This window comes from Dasypus novemcinctus, chromosome 20 (genome assembly GCF_030445035.2).
Source record: "Dasypus novemcinctus isolate mDasNov1 chromosome 20, mDasNov1.1.hap2, whole genome shotgun sequence".
Classification (NCBI taxonomy): Eukaryota; Metazoa; Chordata; class Mammalia; order Cingulata; family Dasypodidae; genus Dasypus; species Dasypus novemcinctus.
This window is the reverse complement of record NC_080692.1, coordinates 27,713,131-27,733,596: the sequence shown is the minus strand read 5'-3', so window position 1 is coordinate 27,733,596 and position 20,466 is coordinate 27,713,131. Positions and strand designations below refer to the sequence as shown.

General features: G+C 36.8%; 1 pseudogene; it reads left to right on the top strand.

The window, feature by feature from the left end:
• Positions 1-1,148: 1,148 nt before the first annotated feature.
• The window catches only part of LOC131274725 (vomeronasal type-2 receptor 26-like), a 144,747-nt pseudogene continuing 125,429 nt past the window's right edge, over positions 1,149-20,466 (top strand).

The window sequence follows — 20,466 nt, the reverse complement described above, 5'->3', positions numbered from 1 at the left end:
ACACTCTCTAAACAAGAATCAGCTCAAAATGGATCAAAGACCTAAATATAAAAGCCAGAACCATTAACCTACTAGAACAACACATAAGGAAACATCTTAGACATCTTGTGGTATTTGGGAGGTTCTTGGACCTTACACAAAGAAACACAAGCAACAAAAGAAAAAATAGATAAATGGGTCCTACTCAAAATTAAATAATTTTGCACCTCACAGGAATTTGCCAAAAAGGTGAAAAGGCAGCTTACTCAATGGGAGAAAATATTTGGAAATCACATGTCAAACAAAGGCTTGATATTCATGATATACAAAAATAAATGCTACTACTCAACAATTAAAAGACAATTGACCTAGTTTAAAAATGGGCAAAGCAGTTGAAAATACAACTGTCCAAGAGAAGAAATATAAATGGCAATAAAACACCTGAAAAATATTTAGCATCATTATCAATTAGGGAAATGCAAATCAAAGCTACAGTGAGCCATCAATTTCACCTAGTAGAATGGCCATACTTAAAAAGACAAAGTGGTAAAAGTGTTGGGACAGTATGTGTAGGGATAGGGACACTCATTCACTGCTGGGTGGAAATGAAAAATTGTTCAGCCACTGTTTGGCACTTTTGGCAGTTTGTAAGAAGTGGAGTATAGATATGCCACATGACATACCACTACTAGGTAAATACCCAGAAAAATTGAGAGCAGTGACATGGACACCTGCATACCAATGTACATTGCAACATATACACAATTGCCAAAAGTTGGAAACAACTCAGGTGTCTAACAACCGTTTAATGAATAAAAAACCTGTAGTGCATAATATTATGATGGAATATTATGCAGCTCTAAGAAGACATGATGTCATAAAACAAGACAACCTGGATGAACCTGAAGGATATTATATTGAATGAAACAAGCCAGATACAAAAGGACAAATACTGTTAAAAAAGCATTTAAAGACTTTAGGGGAGATGGGGCAAGAAGGCATGTGAGTGAGTGCACCTCATAATCTCTCCTGCAAAGAAGCAGCTGAGTAGGGTCAGAGTCCTGCTGCAGTGGGCAGTTTCAGGAGCTTGCAGGGCAGGCAGTGTCTGGACATCGATTTGGTGAGACAGTGACAGAAGAGATTCTTGCAAGAGGTGGAATTTTGGGTTTATGACACGGAGGTCAGAAGTTGTTCGTGGGACCCTTCCACCTAGGGCTGGTGACCCGGCTATGGCAATCTCTGAAAACTTTGTTGTGCTGCAGTGTTCCCAAAATCTGAGTGGGCTGTTTTGGGTGTTTGCAGGGCAGGATGTGTCTGGACATCGATTTGATGAGACAGTGACAGGAGAGATTCTTGTGAGTGGTGGAATTTTGGGTTTTTGACATGGAGGTCAGAAGTTGAGGGTGGGGCCCTTCCCCTAGGGCTGGTACCTGGCCATGGCGATCCCTGAAAACTTTGTTGTGCTGTGGTGTTCCCAAACCCAGTGTTTACTGGATGTGTGGTTCCCAGGTCTGTATCCCCTAAACCCTGGTAGCCCATGCTCCAGAGACTCACATACGTTGAGTCTGCAAAATCACGGACTTTCCATTCCTTAATCCACCATGCCTTAAGGTCCTTCTGAGGTCCATGATTACCCTAGCCCTCCATTTTTTTTTTCTCCTTGAGCTTGGAGGAGAGTACCAGCAGACTTGGGGAGAGTCTGGGAAGAAAGGAGAGGTGAATCTGCTGAGAAAGCCCAATTTACCTAAACGTCCTGGGGTAGGAAACTTGGTCTGGGAGAAGGTGGACTCAGAAAATCAATTACACCTCCCCTAGCACACCTAAAGGGGAGGGACTGTAAGACGTGCTACCCAAGTTTCCAATAGCATATTTAGGGTTTCTGGTGAGGTGCAGGTGCTCACATGCTGGAAATAAAGAGTCATTGTCTCCTACCAGAACTCTCAAGCAGGTGTCCTGCTGCCCTGGGAGGGAGATAAGTGAGGAAGGGAGGAAGGGGGGGTGTCAGATCATTAACAGTATTATTTAACTGCAAAGAGGACTCCTAGCTTGAAACGTTGGTTCTTTTTTTTTTGTGTGTGTGTGGTTGCTACTATTGCATTGTCTGCTGGTCTTTTCTCTCATTTTATCACCCAAGGTCCTTTGTCATTTATTTACTTTTTTTCTCTTTTTTTTCTTGCTTGTTTCCCCCTCTTTTTGCACCCCCTTTTTCTCTCTTTTTTTCCTTTTTCATCTTTTTTATTTTATTTTATTTATATAATAGGTGCTGCAGGGAGTGCTTCACTTTGCTGTGTTTCCTCATCCTCCATTTCCTCTTTTCTGTGTGTATTGATTTTAGCCACCTACACTATCCCATTTCCCCTACATCTTTCTATCCTCCATCAACTACTGTTTCTCTTACATTACACCTCCCTTTGTTTGGCTACCATATGTCTGAATTTTATTTCTAATACCTTTGTTCTGTTTTCTGTCTTTTACTCCCTCTTGATAATATTGTCTTTTTATTCTCTTTCCCTCTCTCATGAAAACACTGGTCTTTTAATTCAAACTATATTCCTCCCCATATTCATTTGACTGTCCCTTTGTAGGTACTCTACTTACTGCTATAACTCTACACAATTTACATGAGTCTAATATCCATTCTCCTATATTTCACAGTGTTGCTCTGTTAACCTTTATTACCAATATTACTTTATATATTTTCTTTTCTTACTCATTTGGGTTTCCCTGGCCCTAATATTTTCCTTCAAAGTGAACTTAGCAAGCAACAAGAAAATAGAGTAAGAGGAACAAAGTGACAAAGAGAAGACATAACACTTAAGCACGAACAACTAATTAATCCCCAAGACTAGACAAAGAAGCTAAGGAACTGATTAAACCCATCAAGATAAAATGATGACCAGACAGCAACAAAAAACTACAAACCAAACCAATAATCAGGAATACATGGTGGAATGCAATGAAAAATTAAAAACCAGGAAGAGGAGCAGGACATCAGACAAGTAATTAAAGCTCTCAAAAATATATTAGAGACCAACTTATTGAAGTAAAGGAAGAGATTAACAATATGAAGAAAATACTTGGAAAGAATACAGAAGAAATTGCAGACATATGCTAAAAGATAACAGATACAATGGTAAAGACACCACAGTTCAAGAAATCAAAAAGACACTCTCAGCAAATAGCAGCAGATTAGAAGAGGCAAAGGAGAGAATTAGTGATGTGGAAGACAGTATATCTGAAATCAAACAGATAGTAGAACTGATCGATAAAAAGTCAGAAAAAAATCCAGCTGGGACTTAGGGACCTGAATGACAATGCAAAACACACAAACATATGTATTATAGGCATCCCAGAAGGAGAAGAGAAGGGAAAGGGGACAGAAGGGAAGTTGGAGGAAATAATGGCTGAAAACTTCCCAAATCTACTGAGGGAGATGGATGTACATGTCCAGGAAGCACAATGCACCCCAAACACCATAAATCCCAACAGTGCAACTCCAAGTCATATACTTGTCAAAGTATCCAATGCTTAAGACAAAGAGAAAATTCTAAAAGCAACAAGAGAAAAGAGAACCATCACATACAAGGGAGGCTCCTTAAGATTAAGTGCTGATTTCTGATCTGAAACAATGGAGGCAAGAAGGCAGTGGTATGATATAGCCAAGGTACTAAAAGAAAAAATGTCCAACCAAGAAACTCTACCCAGCTAAGCTAGCATTCAAAAATGATGGAGAGTTCAAAATATGCACAAATAAACAGAAATTAAAAGAGTATGCCAACAAGAACCCTGCTCTTCAAGAAATACTAAAGGTAGTTCTGCAGGAAGAAAGAAAAAAACAGGAGAGGCAGAGTTGGAGGAGAGTGTAAGAGCAGCAAAAAAGACAAAAAGAGAAGGCAAAAAACAAACAAAATATGACAAACACAAGTCCAAACAAAATATGGCTAACATAAGTAATTCCTCAAAGGTAATAACATGGAATGTCAATGGACTAAACTCACCTGTCAAAAGATTCAGACTGGAAGATTGGATAAGGAAATATGACCCATCTTTTTGCTGTCTACGAGAAACACATCTTAGACCTAGGGATTCAAGGGGATTGAAAGTGAATAGCTGGAAAACAATCTTATAAGTAAACAATAACCAAAAAAAGGCAGGAGTAGCTATATTAATATCAGACAAAATAGACTTTAAATGCAAAACAATTGTGAGAGACAAAGATGGATACTAAATATTAGTGAAAGGGATAATCTTTCAAGAGGAATGAGCAGTCATAAATATTTATGCTCCTAACAAGGGCGCCTCTAAATACGTGAGGCAAACACAGGAAAAACTAAGTGAAAGAATAGATGCTTCTATAATTATAGTGTGGGACTTTAATGCACCACTATCGACTATGGCCAGAACATCTTAAAAGAGAATCAATAAAGAAACAAAAACTTTGAACAGTATATTGGTGGAGCTGGACCTAATAAACATACACAGAACATTATACCCGAATACAGCAGGATATACATTTTTCTCAGGTGCACATGGATCATTCTCCAAGATAGACCATATGCTAGGCCACAAAGAAAGGCTTAATTAGTTCAGAAAGGTCAAAATCATACAAAATAATATCTCTGACCACAGTGAAGTGAAGCTGGAAATCTGCAAGGGTCAGAGGCCCAAATTGCACACAAAGATATGGAAATTAAACAGCACATTCTTAGAAAAACAGTGGGTCAAAGAGGAAATCTCAAAAGAAATTAATAACTACCTTGATACTAGTGAAAATGATAACACAACGTACCAAAACTTATGGAATGAAGCAAAAGCTGTACTGAAAGGGAAATTTATAGCCATAAATTCATATATCAGAAAGAAGAAAGAGCAAAAATTAACGAACTAACTGCACATTTGGAGGAGTTAGTAAAAAAACAACAAAGTAACCCCACAGGAAGAAGAAAGAAATAACAAAGATAAGATCAGAACTAAATGAAGTAGAAAATAAGAAAGCACTTGAAAAGATAAACAAAAGCAAGAGCTTGTTCTTTGATAAGATCAATAAAATTGACAAACCCTTACCTAGACTAACAAGGAAAAAAAAAAGAGAGAAGATGAAAAAACACAAGATAAGAAATGAGAAAGTAGATATCACCATTGACCCCACAGAAATAAAGACTATCATAAGATGATACTTTGAAATACTATATTCCAACAAAAATGACAATTCAGAGGAAATGGATAAATTCCTAGAAACACACAAGCAGCCTATATTGATGAAAGAAGAAATTGATAATCTAAACAAACCAATCACAATTAAAGAGACAGAATCAGTCATTAAGAACCTCCCAACTAAGAAAAACCCCGGTCAGATGGCTTCACAGATGAATTCTACAAAACATTCCAGAAAGAACTAATGCCAATCTTGCTGAAACCCTTACAAAAAAGTGAAACAGAATGAACATTGCCTAGCTAATTCTTTGATGCCAACATTACTCTAGTATCAAAGCCAAACAAAGACACCACAAGAAATGAAAATTACAGACCAATTTCTCTAATGAAGCTATACACAAAAATCCTCAACAAAATACTTGCTAATGGTATTCAAAACACATTTAACGAATTATACCCCATGACCAAGTGGGATTCATTCCGGGTATGCAAGGATGGTTCACCATAAGAAAATCAATTAATGTAATATACCATATAAACAGATTAAAGGAATAAAAAACACATGATTATATCTATAGATGCATAAAAAGCATTTGACAAAATAAAGCACCCTTTCTTGATAAACACACTGCAAAAGATCGGAATACAAGGAAATTTTATGAACATGATAAAGATTATATATGAAAAACCCACAGCCAACATCATTTACAATGGTGAAATCCTAAAATCTTTCCCTCTAAGATCAGGAAAAAGATAAAGATGCCCACTATCACCTCTTCTATTTAATATTGTCTTAAAAGTACTTGCTCATGCACTGAAGAAAGAACCAGATATAAAAAGCATTCAAATTGGAAAGGAAGAAGTCAAAATTTCATTATTTGCAGTTGACATGATCCTACACATAGAAAATCCTGAGAAGTCTACAAGAAAGCTTCTAGAACACATAAATGAGTTTAGCAAAGTCACAGGTTATCAGATCAATGCACAAAAATCAGCAGCATTTCTGTACACTAATAATGAGCAAGCTCGGGAGGAAACCAAGAAACAAATACAATTTACAATAGTCAATAAAAAAATTAAATACCTAGGAATAAATTTAAGTAAAGGTGTAAAAAACTTATACACAGAGAACTACACAACACTGTTCAAGGAAATCAAAGAAGACCTAAATAAATGGAAGAATATTCCCTGTTCATGGATAGGAAGACTAAATATCATTAAGGTGTCTATCTTACCAAAACTGATCTACACATTCAATGCAATTCCAATAAAAATCACCACAGCATTCCTTAATGAACTAGAAAAACTAGCTATGAAATTTATTTGAAAAGGAAGAGGTCTCAAATAGCCAAAGACATATTGAAGAATAAATTAAAAGAAACACATTGGAAGAATCACACTACCTGACTTCAAAACATACTACAAAGCTACAGTAGTAAAAACAGCAAGGTATTGGCACAAGGAAAGACACACAGATCAAAGGAACCAAATTGAGAGTTCTGATATAGATCCTCATATATATAGTCATATAATATTCGATAAAGCCACCAAACCCTCTCAACTGGGAGAGAATGGCCTATTCAACAAATGGTGCCTGGAGAACTGGATATCCAAATGTAAAAGAATGAAAGGATTACCAACTCACACCTTATACAAAAATCAACTCAAGGTAGATCAAGACTAAATATAAGAATGAAGACCATAAAGACTTTGGAAAGCCATGTAGGGAAGCATTTACAGGACCTTGTAATAGGAAATGACTTCATGAACTTCACACCAAAAGCACAAACTTCAAAAGAACAAATAGATAAATGGGACTTCCTCAAAATTAAAGCCTTCTACACCTCAAAGGAGATTGTCAAGAAAGAGCAAAAAGAGCCTACACAATGGGAAAAAAATATTTGGTAACCATACATCTGATAGAAGACTTATAACCTGCATGTACAGAGAACGCATATATCATGAAAATAAAAATACAAGCAACCCATTTTAAAAATGGGAAAATGATTTAAACAGACACTTCTCCAAAGAAGAAATACAAATGGCTAAAAGCACATGAAAAAAATCCTCCAAATCTCTAGCTATTAGGGAAATGCAAATAAAAACTACAATGAGATACCATGTTACTCCCATAAGATTGGCATCTATGAAAAAAACAGAAGATTAAAATGCTGGAGAGGATGTGGAGAAATGGGAACACTCATCCACTGCTGGTGGGAATGCAGAAGGATTCAGCCATTCTGGAGGACAGTTTGGCAATTTCTAAAAAACATCTATAGATTTGCCATATGACCCAGCAATTCCACTGCTGGGTATTTACCCAGTAGAACTGAAAACAAGGACACAAACAAATATATGCACACCAATGTTCATAACAGCATTGTTTACTATTGCCAAAAGTTGGAATCAACCCAAATGCCATCAACAGATGAATGGATAAATAAAATGTGGTATATGCATAAAATGGAATACTACTCAGCTTTAAGAACGAATACACTTCAAACTCATGTGATAATATGGGTGAATCTTGAGAACCTTATGTTGAGTGAAGCAACCTAGGCATTGAAGGACAAATACTACATGGCTTCGATGATATGAAATAAGTAAACCAAGCTGCCTCAGAGAGCTAGAGACTGGATGATAGGCTTAAAGGAAATTGAGGAGTAGAGGAAGGATATAAGCTGACACCTACCTGGGTGAAATCTATGATAAGCTGGAGGTAAGTATTTGTACAAGGAAGGGATAAAATAGGGTAACCTTTGGGTGGGGCTTTGCAGGCTTGAGGGGGGCTAGGGATGGGAGAATGGGTAATATTGCCCAAGAAATTGGGGGCATGGTGGGGAAACATATGAACTTAGGAGATTGTCAGATGTTTAGTTGAGAGTATAATGCTGAGAAAACTTTTTCAAAAATATAATAAGGAAGGTTACCTGTTTAAGAAACTTAATGGGGATAATCCGATGCAGGACAGGCTTCTAGGGAGTGTGTGAGTGCTCATTTTGTCATAGTGGATTTTACCATTGGGTGGAGACACGTATAATGAGAGTGAAGGTATACCCACATTCTGGGGAGGACTGATGTTCACAAATAAAAGGAATTGTGTCTCTCGAGACAAATGGTGGCTCCCAATGCATTAGGGCAGTTGAGCATGTCAAGCCCTCAGCATTGCTGCAAGTATCTCTGAACATGGCCCTTCAAGCAATGAAGATTGACTGTCACTATGGGCCCTGAGGGAAGGAGGAAAGACGGTTTGAATAGATGGAATCAATGTAACTGTGTGGGCAATAGAAATGTTCCAAAAGATTACACAAGGATGGATATAAGACATGTGAAATTACACCAAAAATGTTTAGGGGCTGATAGGCTAAAATGTAAATCATAATGTAAAACATAAGATTACTATTAATTTAGAAAATTGATAGTCTAAAATATAAACCACTATGTAAACCCAAATGTGGCCTTGTTTGAAAGCTATTGTCTCAATATCTGTACATCAGTTTCAGTAAATATAGTATGAACATGTAAAAAGATTATTGCTGTGCAGGGGAAAAGGGTTTTATGTTGGATATGTGGGAGTACTGTATACTGTATATATGAATTACTCTGATCTAAAACTTTTGTGAAGATAAGCTTAATAATTAGGGGGAAAAGACAAAGAAAGGATGTAGACACTGAGGAAAAGACGGAAGAACTTGCCTTGCCAATTTGCATACAGGACAACAATTATCGCAGTGATGGAAGGAAAAACATAAAAAACAAAGCTTTTGCATTTTTTAATTTTTTGATACCCCAATTTATTTTTTCCCTAATTTTTCTAAATTAATATGTATTCTATATGTAACCTTTAAACTCATCGTTATATTCCATTTTACTATTAATGGAACCTGGCAATATATTGGGCTTCACTTTTCAAGAAGTTTTGGATCACAGAGAGGATCAACAATGGCAGGGGAGGAATACTGGTGTGGGATGTTATTGACAGGGGACACATGGTTGGCATGGAGTTCTACAGGGCATATAACCAGGGTACATAAAAATGTTTGGATATATTCAATTGGGTTACAATTAAAAATGACAACTGACAGAGAGCACTCCTGCAGAGTTCCTAGCCAGGGGAGCTCTATCACAGTTCCTAAAGGAACAGCAACAATCCCCCAAGTGCAACAGCAAAGAACAAATAAGAAGGAAGATCCAAATATGAGCCCTTGACACTAATGACTATGCTTGTAAACCTGTGCATCTGAAATAAGAACAAGGCCTAGAGCTGCAGAGTGCCTAAGAGTTCCCTCCTGAGAGCCTCCGTGTTGCTCAAATGTGACCAGTCTTTAATCCAAACTCAGCATGTAAAAGTGTTGCTTTCCCCCCAGAGTGGGACATGACTCCCGGGGAAGCACCTCCTTGGTGCAGGGGGATTACTACCAAGTACTAGCTGATGATGTAACTAGAAAATGACCTTGAATAAAAGGGTCAACTCAACCAGCAGAATATCTCAGTCTACATATAATACCTGGAGTTAAAAATCCTTTTTGACCTGAATAAAAGGGAAATGGAAAGGATAAGTTAATTTATATGACTATGAGTCTTCAAAAAGAGCCAGGAGATGATCAGAGGGGTTGTCCTTATGCACACCTGAACAGAGTCCCAGAGACAGGTAAAGTAGATACAACCCCAGGTATTGGTTCTTCTGAGGGCTACAGAGACACACAGTTTCTACTGTCATGGCATATGGGGTTCAGTGCCATCTCAGTTGGTCCTACTTTGGAGTTTGTGTTTCTGTGTGATGGAGCTGGACTCAGATGTAATCTTTGTCCACAAGCCTCTCCTGTTACTTTTATCAGAACTGTAGTTGGTGCTGGGGTTTAATGTATACCCAGGGGACCTGAATCTCTGGACTGACCATGGGATAGCCAGGCCCTGAGACTCAACAGACTTGCAACTCCTACACTCTGATTTATTGGACTTACCTCACTCATCTAACATGGAGTTGAAGGTCAACCACCACACCAGGGAGCCAAGAGTGCCTACAACTGAAAGCAGGAGAATTGCATCCAACATCCATGTGTAATCTAAGCCCCTTCTTGATATAGATGTGGAGTGGACACAACCATTCCAAGGTTCACAGGATGGAGGAATAGAGTATGGATTAGAGTGGACTTACTGATATTCTATTCATGAACTATTGTGATTAGTAATCAAAGAAAATGTGGCATTAGTGTGGAGAAAGTGGACATGGTTGCTGCTGATCATAGGGAGTGGGAAGAAGAGATGAGACATGGGAGCATTTTTGTGGGTTTGAGTTGTCCTGAGTGGTGCTGTTTGGACAGTTACTGGACATTGTATGTCCTCCCATGGCCCACTGGGTGGACTGTGGGAAAGTTTGGACTATTTTGTGGACCATTCACCTTGAGGTACTGCGGTGCTCTGAGATGTAGTCACCAAGTGCAATGAATGTCTCATGATGATGGAGGAGGTTGTTGTTATGGGGGGAGGAGTAGTGTGAGGGGAATGGAGGATATATGGGGACCTCATATTTTTTTAATGTAACATTAAAAAATATTAAAGACAAAAAATGAAAAATACTTCCATATAATATGTGCAAATAAAATATAAAGAAAACAAACACAGACTTTTATTAAAAAATAAATACATAAAGGGAACAAAAACTACAAAATAGAGTGGAGAAGTTAATGGTGGACTTTAGGTATCCATTGCAGCCTAAAAAGTACTTGGAAGTCATCCTTTCTATAATTAAAACCAAGAAAAAGCTGAACGTACTGAAAATAAACAACTCATCTTAGACCCAACAGAGATTTGAGTCCACCTCTCAGAAATACAGAAAATCAAGCTTGCAATGAGCAAAAGACACCAGAACCAGGAACTAGTAGGAAAGTGAAATTGGAATTGATGAACTGCTGGAGGTTGGGAGTGGACTAATTGGAGTTAAAAATTCTGGGAAACAAGTCTTTGAAATGGCCTCCATACTTTCATTTGTTTTACCTCCAAGAGTTACAAAAGGTTCTTATTATAAAGATGTGAAGACATCAGAAGATAATAAAGAAATATTAAGAACAACTCTATGTACACAGCTGTGGCAGGTATGAATGTGTGTATCTATGCACAAGTGAGCATTTCCTGGTAACATGTAAGAGCTGCACTATTGGAAATAGTTAAGGGTTTTAACTGGCTGAGAGGTTTGAAACTCTCCAAGAAAAGATACTCTTCCTGATTCCCCACCACCCAAACCACAAGGAGCCTAGTGTGGGCCAAAGCTTTAGTGTCCTGGGAATGAGCCAATTTGAAGTCACTATGGAAAACAGAGGCCTTGTATCTCTACCTGATGGGGCAAGGCTCAGGAGAAGAACCTGTATCCATAGGACAGTGAGGACTAGAGACATGTCTCCTGAGTGCCGGAGTCTTTCTGAGTAGCTCCAAAGACTCAGAAAAGAAAACATTCCCACTATATACATGTGAGTGAAAGAATGACAAGTTACCAAGTTATACGTGGATATCAGCATTTAGTTATTTTTATCTGTCAGAGAATTCCATATATCCCTGTATTCTGGTTCTAGGATGGGAAATGAGGACACTGAAGAACAGATAGGATATGAAATCCCTTGTAAGTGGAAGAGGGAGGATTCAGATTCAGAAAGGGCAGGCTGCGGAGTGCCCTTGGTATGTGCTCTTAGTTAATCCCCTCTAAATATCTGAGCTCTGCCCTTTCAGGGCAAAGCCCTACTCCAAAGGAAGAGCAAGGAAGAAGTGGAGGGTACAGAAATTGAGTTTCTTCAAGACATGTCTCAGGAACAGAACTTTTCAAAGATTCCTTACAATCTATTGTGAAGATTGAAATCATGTTCATCAGAGTTCAGTGACTTCCCTGCATGTGGCCATAGATTTCTCTTAAGATGTTTGGGTTGGGCTGAACCTTACTTAAAGAAGTTGGCACAGGAGGGAGATTCTGAAGACTACTAAATCTGGTCTTTCTTGGTCTTTACAATTCTAACCAGAAGTGAACTCCTTATTAGATCAAAGGCAAAAAGCCTGGATGGCAACAAATTTTATCCTGAGGATATTTTGCAGTCAGAACACTTTGAGGAAAATCTTTGAAAACAGGAATCTCATCTAGGTGATGGGAAAAGGCTAATCCTCCTCCAAAATAGGAATAAGTTGAACTTTTTCCAAAGGCCCCTATGGTTATATCTCAGTTAGATGTTGTGATCCCCACATTACCAGTGGAACTTTGGAGTAGATTTTGTATAGAAATCTTATAGTGGAATAGGTATTGTCAACTGTAGCAATGACATTTATACCTATGAATCTTTCTTTGAAGAAAATCCTGTAAACTGTATTCTTAGCAGGAAACCCTGGAATCCTCTTTGAAAAGAAAACATAGAGTTCATTTTTTTCCCCTAAAGATTTATTTATTTATTTATTTCTCTCCCCTCCCCTCCTCCCCTCTGCCCAGTTTTCTGCTCTCTGTGTCCATTTGCTGTGTGTTTTTCTGTGACTGCTTCTATCTTTATCAGCTGCACCGGGAACCCATGTCTCCTTTTGTTGTTTCATCTTGTTATGTCAGCTCTCCGTGTGTGTGGTGCCATTCTTGGGAAGGCTGTACTTTCTTTAGTGCTGTGTGGCTCTCCTTACAGGACACACTTCTTGTGCATGGGGTTTCTCTATGTGGGGGACACCCCTGCGAGGCAGGGGCCTCCTTGCACTCATCCACACTGCGCATGGGCCAGCTCTACATGGGCCAAGGAGGCCTGGGGTTTGACTGCAGACCTCCCATGTGGTAGGTGGACACCCTATCCATTGAACCAAGTCCACTTCCCTAGAGTCCATTTTTAACCATTTCCTCTATCATGTCCCTGATGGAGCTTTTCTCTTTGATGTCATCTGGAACATCAAGGCCAACCCAGACCCAACCAAAATGCAGCAGGAGTTGAATAATCCCTTGATCCAGAGCTATAGAGGTCATGGGAAATTGGTAAAGACTGGACTGAACTTTCTTCCTGAGACTGTGATCAAATGGACCATAGTTGATCTGAAGAGAAGACAAATTACTGCTTACATAGAAAATTGATGGTTTGTCATGAACCACATAGTGAATCTTACCTCTTGCATGTGCTGTGGAAGAAATGATATAAAATCAATAAATAACTTTACTAAGAAATTGCAGTACTTTGCATAACATTCATCATAATTGCATTACTTACAGTTTATGTACTTAATTTACACTGCTTACACTACATATGTACATGTTATGCCAATACTTCTTGTGACATTCCCTTTTGAAACTACTACATCAGTATTTTATCCCCATCTCTCTTGACTATTTTTTAAAACTAGGCAATTAATTAGTTATAAGCTGCTAAATCATATGACCAATTATCAAATCTTGCCTTACCTAATCTAACATTGCTATATAACACTGTCCTCTGAGAAACACTATCCTTATTTTTATCTAGGTTATGTTCCCTAAATTAATTTTGAGTATATGATACCTATAATCAGTCTTTACTGATTCTTCCTTATCTCCTAAACCTCTTAATGCATGAGAAGCCCTGAGTTCAGACCTGTATCACGAGTATGAATTTTTTGAAATATGTCATTCAGCCACGTATACATGAATGACAGTCACACTTAAAAAACCCACCTAGATCTTAATCCAACATCTATGTCCATTTAGCAAACTGAATGTCAAATGTTAATTTAAATTTCCCTAGTTATTAAGCCTCTCAAATATATCAGCTACAGAAAAATTATCTTTGGAAATAATGTTCATATATGCTTGATTATATAAGTGGGTACCTAGAGTTTTAAATTTTCAGAAAAAAAAAGCAAAAAGCAAAACCAATAGACTATAAGCATAAGAAAAGGATAGATGAGTGTTCATACAAATTTATGCAGATGGCACAAAACAAACTGAATTAGAATGAGAGATGTGAAAAATAATCAACATTTAATAGATATCTTCAAGTGAGCAATAATTAAAAATGAAAAAAGATTAATAAATTTTAATATTTGTTGAATGCTAGCCTTGGGTACATACAGCTTCTTTAAGCTTGTGCAGCTAGTTATGTATTTGTTCAAAAATTTCCCAAACCAAAAAATTAATAAAATTGTGGCAGGTAAGATTTCTTTCTTTAAAAGTTTTTGTGTTGGTTTATGGGACAAGGGCAAAGAGGATGACATTAATAATCAATATGAAAAGGATAAAATTATCTACCTGCTACCACATATTCAAAATGTAATATTAAAATACACAAAAGAAAATAAATGTGGCTTGTTAACATAAGGAAATGCAACATAACTATGAAAAAAACAAACAAACCGTAATATCCCAATCCAGTTGGCAAAGTTTTTAAAAATATTAGGCATCCATAATGGCAAGGAGGAAATAAACAGATTTCTGTGCTGTGATGATTAGGCTAATGTGTCAGCTAGGCTAAGTAATTGTGCCAAGTTGTTTGGTCAAGCAAGCACTGGGTTAATTGACAAGGACATTTATGGACTTTAGCCATCAGAGAGTTTACTGCATAGATGGCTGATTACATCCAAGGTCAACCAGGGAGATTGCCTTCAGCAATGAGTTAAGTTTTACCCAATCAGTTGAATGCCTTAAAAGGGCAAGTGATTTCAGCTTCCAGAGAGAATTTCCCCGTTTGTCTTTAAATAGCCAATGTTTCCTAGGAATTCAAAAAGGACCTTCATTGCACTTTCATCTGAGTCCTTGGTTTGCAACCTGCCTGCAGAAAGTGGATTTTGCATCCCCACAATCACATGAGAGAATTTTATAAAATCTCATACAATTTACAGACATACTCTATTGATTTTTCCCTAGAGAACCCTGACTAATAGACATGCACTACCAAAAACTGACAGAAAAATCTGATACAATTCTAAATGGCATTTTGCAATGCCGTATTAAGCCTCAGAAACATGAAAGCTCTTAATCCAGAGAATCCACTGCTGGTAATATATATATATAGGAAATTATCTCAGATAAGTGTACTTTTTTAACAAAATATAAACTGAAACAATCTATATAATAGGGAAAAATTCAGACAACCTAAATGACTGACTATAAGAAATCAGGAAAATACATATGTAGACATAATATTGGTTGGCATTTAAAGTGACTTTAAATCACAATAATTGATCATGAGAGCAAGATGTTAATGATATCACAAACTGTAAAAAACAAGAACAAGATAAACTGTACATTTCTACAATATATTTATCATAATCTATAATTATATAGAAAGAGAGTGTGGGTGCTAAAACCCATAAAAATTAGCAGATATGTTCTCTGAATGGTGAGATCATAAATTATCATTATCTATACCTAGACTGCCTTTCTCTATTTTTAAAATTTTCAAACAGGAAATTATATTATAAAAAGACAATTTCTTATTATTAATTAGTTGCATTTAAAAGAAAAAGATTAAGCAAAAAATTAGAAATCACACATCTTTACAAGAATTTTACAATGAATTTTGTTTGACACTCATTAATATATTAAGAAGTTTAACCTCAGAGCCAGAGCTCTTTATTTACCTGAGGGGAATGGTAGAGACAGAGGATTCTGGAATTCTAGGTTGATATTCATTTGAAACTTTTCCTCCTATCACAGCCATCAGCTTGTCTCCCTTCTCAGCCCTACAATTATAATTAGGAACTGGAGGACTCTACTGGAAGCAAAAACATAGATCTCTCTAGGGCTTTCACAGAGATACTGAATAATATGTTAGGATCCTTTTCACTTCTTCATAATAAAAAACCATGACCTGGAGATGTTGGTAATGCTTACTGATGGACTTAAAATGCTAAGGAAAAAGACAGAATTTTTGGAATTTGATTTATATCAGCATAAGATCCCACAAAAGAAACATGTGATTATCAAAGAGGATATCCTATGTTGAAAAATATTGGTCAGTTTTGTGCCTAAAACATCATAATTTGCCTGGTTTGGCTTTTCATGTGTAGCCTTGTGTGAGAAAGAACCGTCTGGGAATCAAGGAAATGGAACATGGCTCCTTAAATTTCAGAGTATCTAGTATTCCTGCCCCAAATAACATATGTGATTCAGGAAAATACTCAGAAAAACAATTCTGACACACCCATGCATATGTCAATATAATGCCCTAAGTCATTAATACAAAGAAAAGCAATCCTCAATTGTGGGTTTTAAAAAAAGGCATGAACATGTGTCTGTATATTGACCATATATTTAGCATTATCACCAGCTGTCATTCTTAGAGATAAAATCCCAAGAATGAAGTCCCCAACTTGACAGAAGCCAGGAAAGGCATGTAATTCACTGACCGCACATGATTATGCTTTCAGGACATAGTTTGAGGTTGCCACAAGACCAAAGAATTTATCTAACAATGAGTTTTAAATAAACTTTATTTTGCCTTAAGGACAGGAGAGAGTCAGTGGTGGTGGTGGTCCAGAGAATGTAGTACTCCTCAAAGAGATGGAGAAATGAGGGGTTATATGAGTGGTTCAGAACAAAGGCATTCCATAGTGTATGAGGATAGAGTTTTGGCTTCAGTACCCTGACATGCACTTATGGGGTGTGGTGATGTTATTGCAGGAATAAAGTCTTACCACTTTGAGGAGATTATGGTTTATGATATTATACAGTGTATACATCCTTTCCCCTCTGGGGAGGGTTGTTAACCTTTAACATATGTCTAAGTCATGCAAGTGGATACATGCTGAGGGCTCACAGGTAGCCCAGCTCCTGGGTAATCACAATCCACCCCCAAGCACCAGTCTACATTGACCATAGGACAAGCATTGCATCCACATTCCACAGCAACAGTGTACAGGCAATGGAAGGATAGGAGTCCTCCACCAAAAGTAAGAAGATATAAAAAGAATGTGTCACCAGGGCCAAGAAAGGTGATTAAACCAATATCGGGAGTCCGTAGCTAGTTTGTCACTATGCTTATGTTCTCTTATATATCATTTATAGCTTGTGAAATATTATGGGTGTGATCAGGAATATATATACAGCATTAAACAGTGAGATCTTAGTGCCACCTGGCACCATAGGAAGAGTATCTATAACCTTCCTATTTTATAAAACTGCCTTTCCTAGTAGGGTAATTTCTTTATTTAGTAAGGAAATTGCTCTTTTGGTGTCAATAGGGCTTGCATAGTATGAATGGCTAAAATTGTTTTGTGCTTTTCAGTGACATTTGAAGCACTACCTGGACAAAAGTGGCCAATAGAAAGAACCACTATGGTTTATGCTTTACTCTGTATCTAGCCTTGATCTTTTTCCAGTTACCAAGAGTATGGGGTAATGAGTCATATATAGTGACAGGGAAATATGGCTGTCACAATGTACCAACCAGTTCTTTTGTAAGGCAAATACAGCCATTGTTTTTGCCTGCAAGTCCATAGCCATCCCTTAGGGGACTGGAAGACCCCAAGGAATGAATGGAGAGGTCAGACTTTGGAAAAGATTATTATTTTCTATTTTGATATTAAAATTACAAAATTAAGGGGTACCACACCACATCACAGATTCAGCATGATGAAACTTTCTGGTCTCTAGTATTTTATACTTTGTGATTGACCAACACCTACTCTCCAGTTCATAGGACTCACCAAGGACATCTAACGAAAGTAGATGATGGAGAATTTCCATGCCAAAAAAGAGAGAGTATCTACAAATATAAGAATAACAGTTCCACCCATCTTTCCTATGGGATCTAAGCCCCATCTCTATCTGAAGGAGAGTGGCCCTTACCATCACAAAATATTCAAGACTGCAAAATGAATAAAAATAAGGTGGGAATGTAACTATGGACTGAAGTAGACCTATTTTCTGGGAATAAAAATTGTGTAACACTGATAAAAAGACAGTAGTCATCAAGTGTTCTGAAGGGAAGAGTAAGTGTTAAATGGGACATTTTTGGGATTTTAAAATAGCGCTACCTGCTATTTCAATGAGGAATACATGCTATTATACATTTTGTCAAAATCTGCAAACTTATGCAATGCAAATTGTTAGCCATAATGTAAACTATAGACCATGGTTAGTATCGATGTTTTAATATGTGTTCATCAATTGTGACAAATGTACAACTCTAATGAAAGATGTTGTTAATGGAAAGTGTGGGATGGGGAGGATAGTGTTACATTTAAGTAATCTAAACCTACATTAAAATAAAGAAAAATAAGTTTGTAAAATATTTTATACATTTTTCTTAAAATTTCCAAAGTGAATAATGCTTTCATGAACACCAGTGAGCAAATATCTCTTTGAGTCCATGCTTTCATCTCTTTTGAATATTTGCATAGACATTGGATTGTTGAGTACATTATAACTGTATACTTAATTTTCTGAGGAACCACCCAAATGTTTTCCACAGTGACCGCACCATTTTAAATAACTACCAAAAATGCACAAAAGTTCATATTTCTATACTCTACAATTTTTAAGTTGTCATTTTATAGATTCTGTGCTTGAACTATTACTGTAATCCTTTGTTTTTTTGATCTTTGAGAAAATATTTATTCCAGTTCTCATTTGTTATTCAAATTTTTGTGGGGAATGGAAATCTGATAGCATCTTTCTTCATCATATTAGCAAGGACAGAGGCTTGGCAATTATTTTGTTTTTGTTTTATACTTTTGTTTCTATTTTTAAAAATTGTTTTCTGTGTCAACAAAACAAAGCAGGGTCTCCTGCAACTGAAGCTTTTATTATTACTACTTTTTAATTTTAAAAGAAGCTTTAGATTGCATATGTGTTAAGGTATTACATGAGGAAAAGCAAACAACTTCTATTGATTCAATTTCCATATTTAAATATTGGTAAGCAGACAAACATTTTGAAATATAATATTGATCACATACTGGGGAAGAGGATTTATACAGTTGAAGAGTTATCCATATAGAACAAATAAGATTCCAAATTTATAGTTTTTTTTCTTACAAGGAAAGTAACTTGAATCATCTCTAAAGTACTTTAGTAGAATACTAAGACACAAGGTAATTCTTTCTCTTTTTTATGAGCTTTCCAAGTACAGAAGTAAAACTCACATTCATGGTAAATTGCATTTACTTTTCAGAGAAGGGCATCCATTTTTGCTTGTCAATTGTCCCATAGGAGCCATATACTCATATGCTGTGCCTCTAGACGACTGAGCTCAAATCACCTATGTAGAGAATTTACCACAGTTTATATTTTACCTCTCCTCAATTGTCTGTTGGTAGATTAAGTTATAGTAAACTTTCCTGTCTTTATTTTCCAAGTCAACACAAATTCAACTTGATATTCTTTACAAGACATATATAATTATTTTTCCTGAAAACAATGACCTGACTTTTCTTTCTCCCTAACTTTCACTGTCTCTGTTCCTTGAAATTGTAGAAGCAAGATAAGATTACAAGAAAAACAGATATCTGTAGTATTTTGTTTTAGCACATTCACTCTTTCAAAGACCTTTAACTGGAAAGAAGGGGAAGTAGCTCTTCCTTGGAAAATTGCAGTGTAATTGTTCCTTATATAAGGTAGAATGTTGCCTTTTACACAAGTATGGGGAAGTTTTGAGTAGTGGCCCAGATAAACATTGCATTTAGCTTTTGCTCTGCTTCTGTTTCTCATCAGTTTTCCTCTTCTGGGTTGGAAAATGACACAACTGAGCATATTGTAATCATTGAAGATTGTAATTTGGTCCTCAGCCAGGCCCTCAGTATTATTATCAAGCTCACTCACTCACACATGTGCTATGACATTTATTTGACAGAGAAAAAAATTTTAAAAACTCCTTACTGGAACTGTTCTCATTTAGGTCATTATTGGCCAAAATCCATCAGACTCTTTTCAGTCCTCATCTTATCTGATATATCAACATAATTTAACACGTGGACTATTCTTTCTTTCTTTTTTTTTTAACATTTCTTTAGAAAGCCATGTGGCCACACTTTCCAGGATTTTGTCATACATATATGAACGTTCCATCTCTGTTTCTTTCAAAAACTCTTCTCCTCTATTCAACCACTGGATGTTGTCATTTCATGGATGTCCATCATTATCCATACCCTCCAGTAGGCTTCTATATCTTGAATTGTCATCCACACTGAAGAATCCAAAATGTACACATCCAGTCCAGATTTCTCCTTCAAGCGCCTTATGTTAGGTATGTAATTGTTTTGCTCTTTGTCTCCAATCAGTTGCCTCAGAGAGACTGCAAAATGCCACATGCCCAGTTTTAAATCAGTATCTTTCATTCAAGCTCCTTATACACATAGTCCTCATGATACATAATGATTACCTACTCTGTCACTCAATCCAAGTTCTTGAAATTT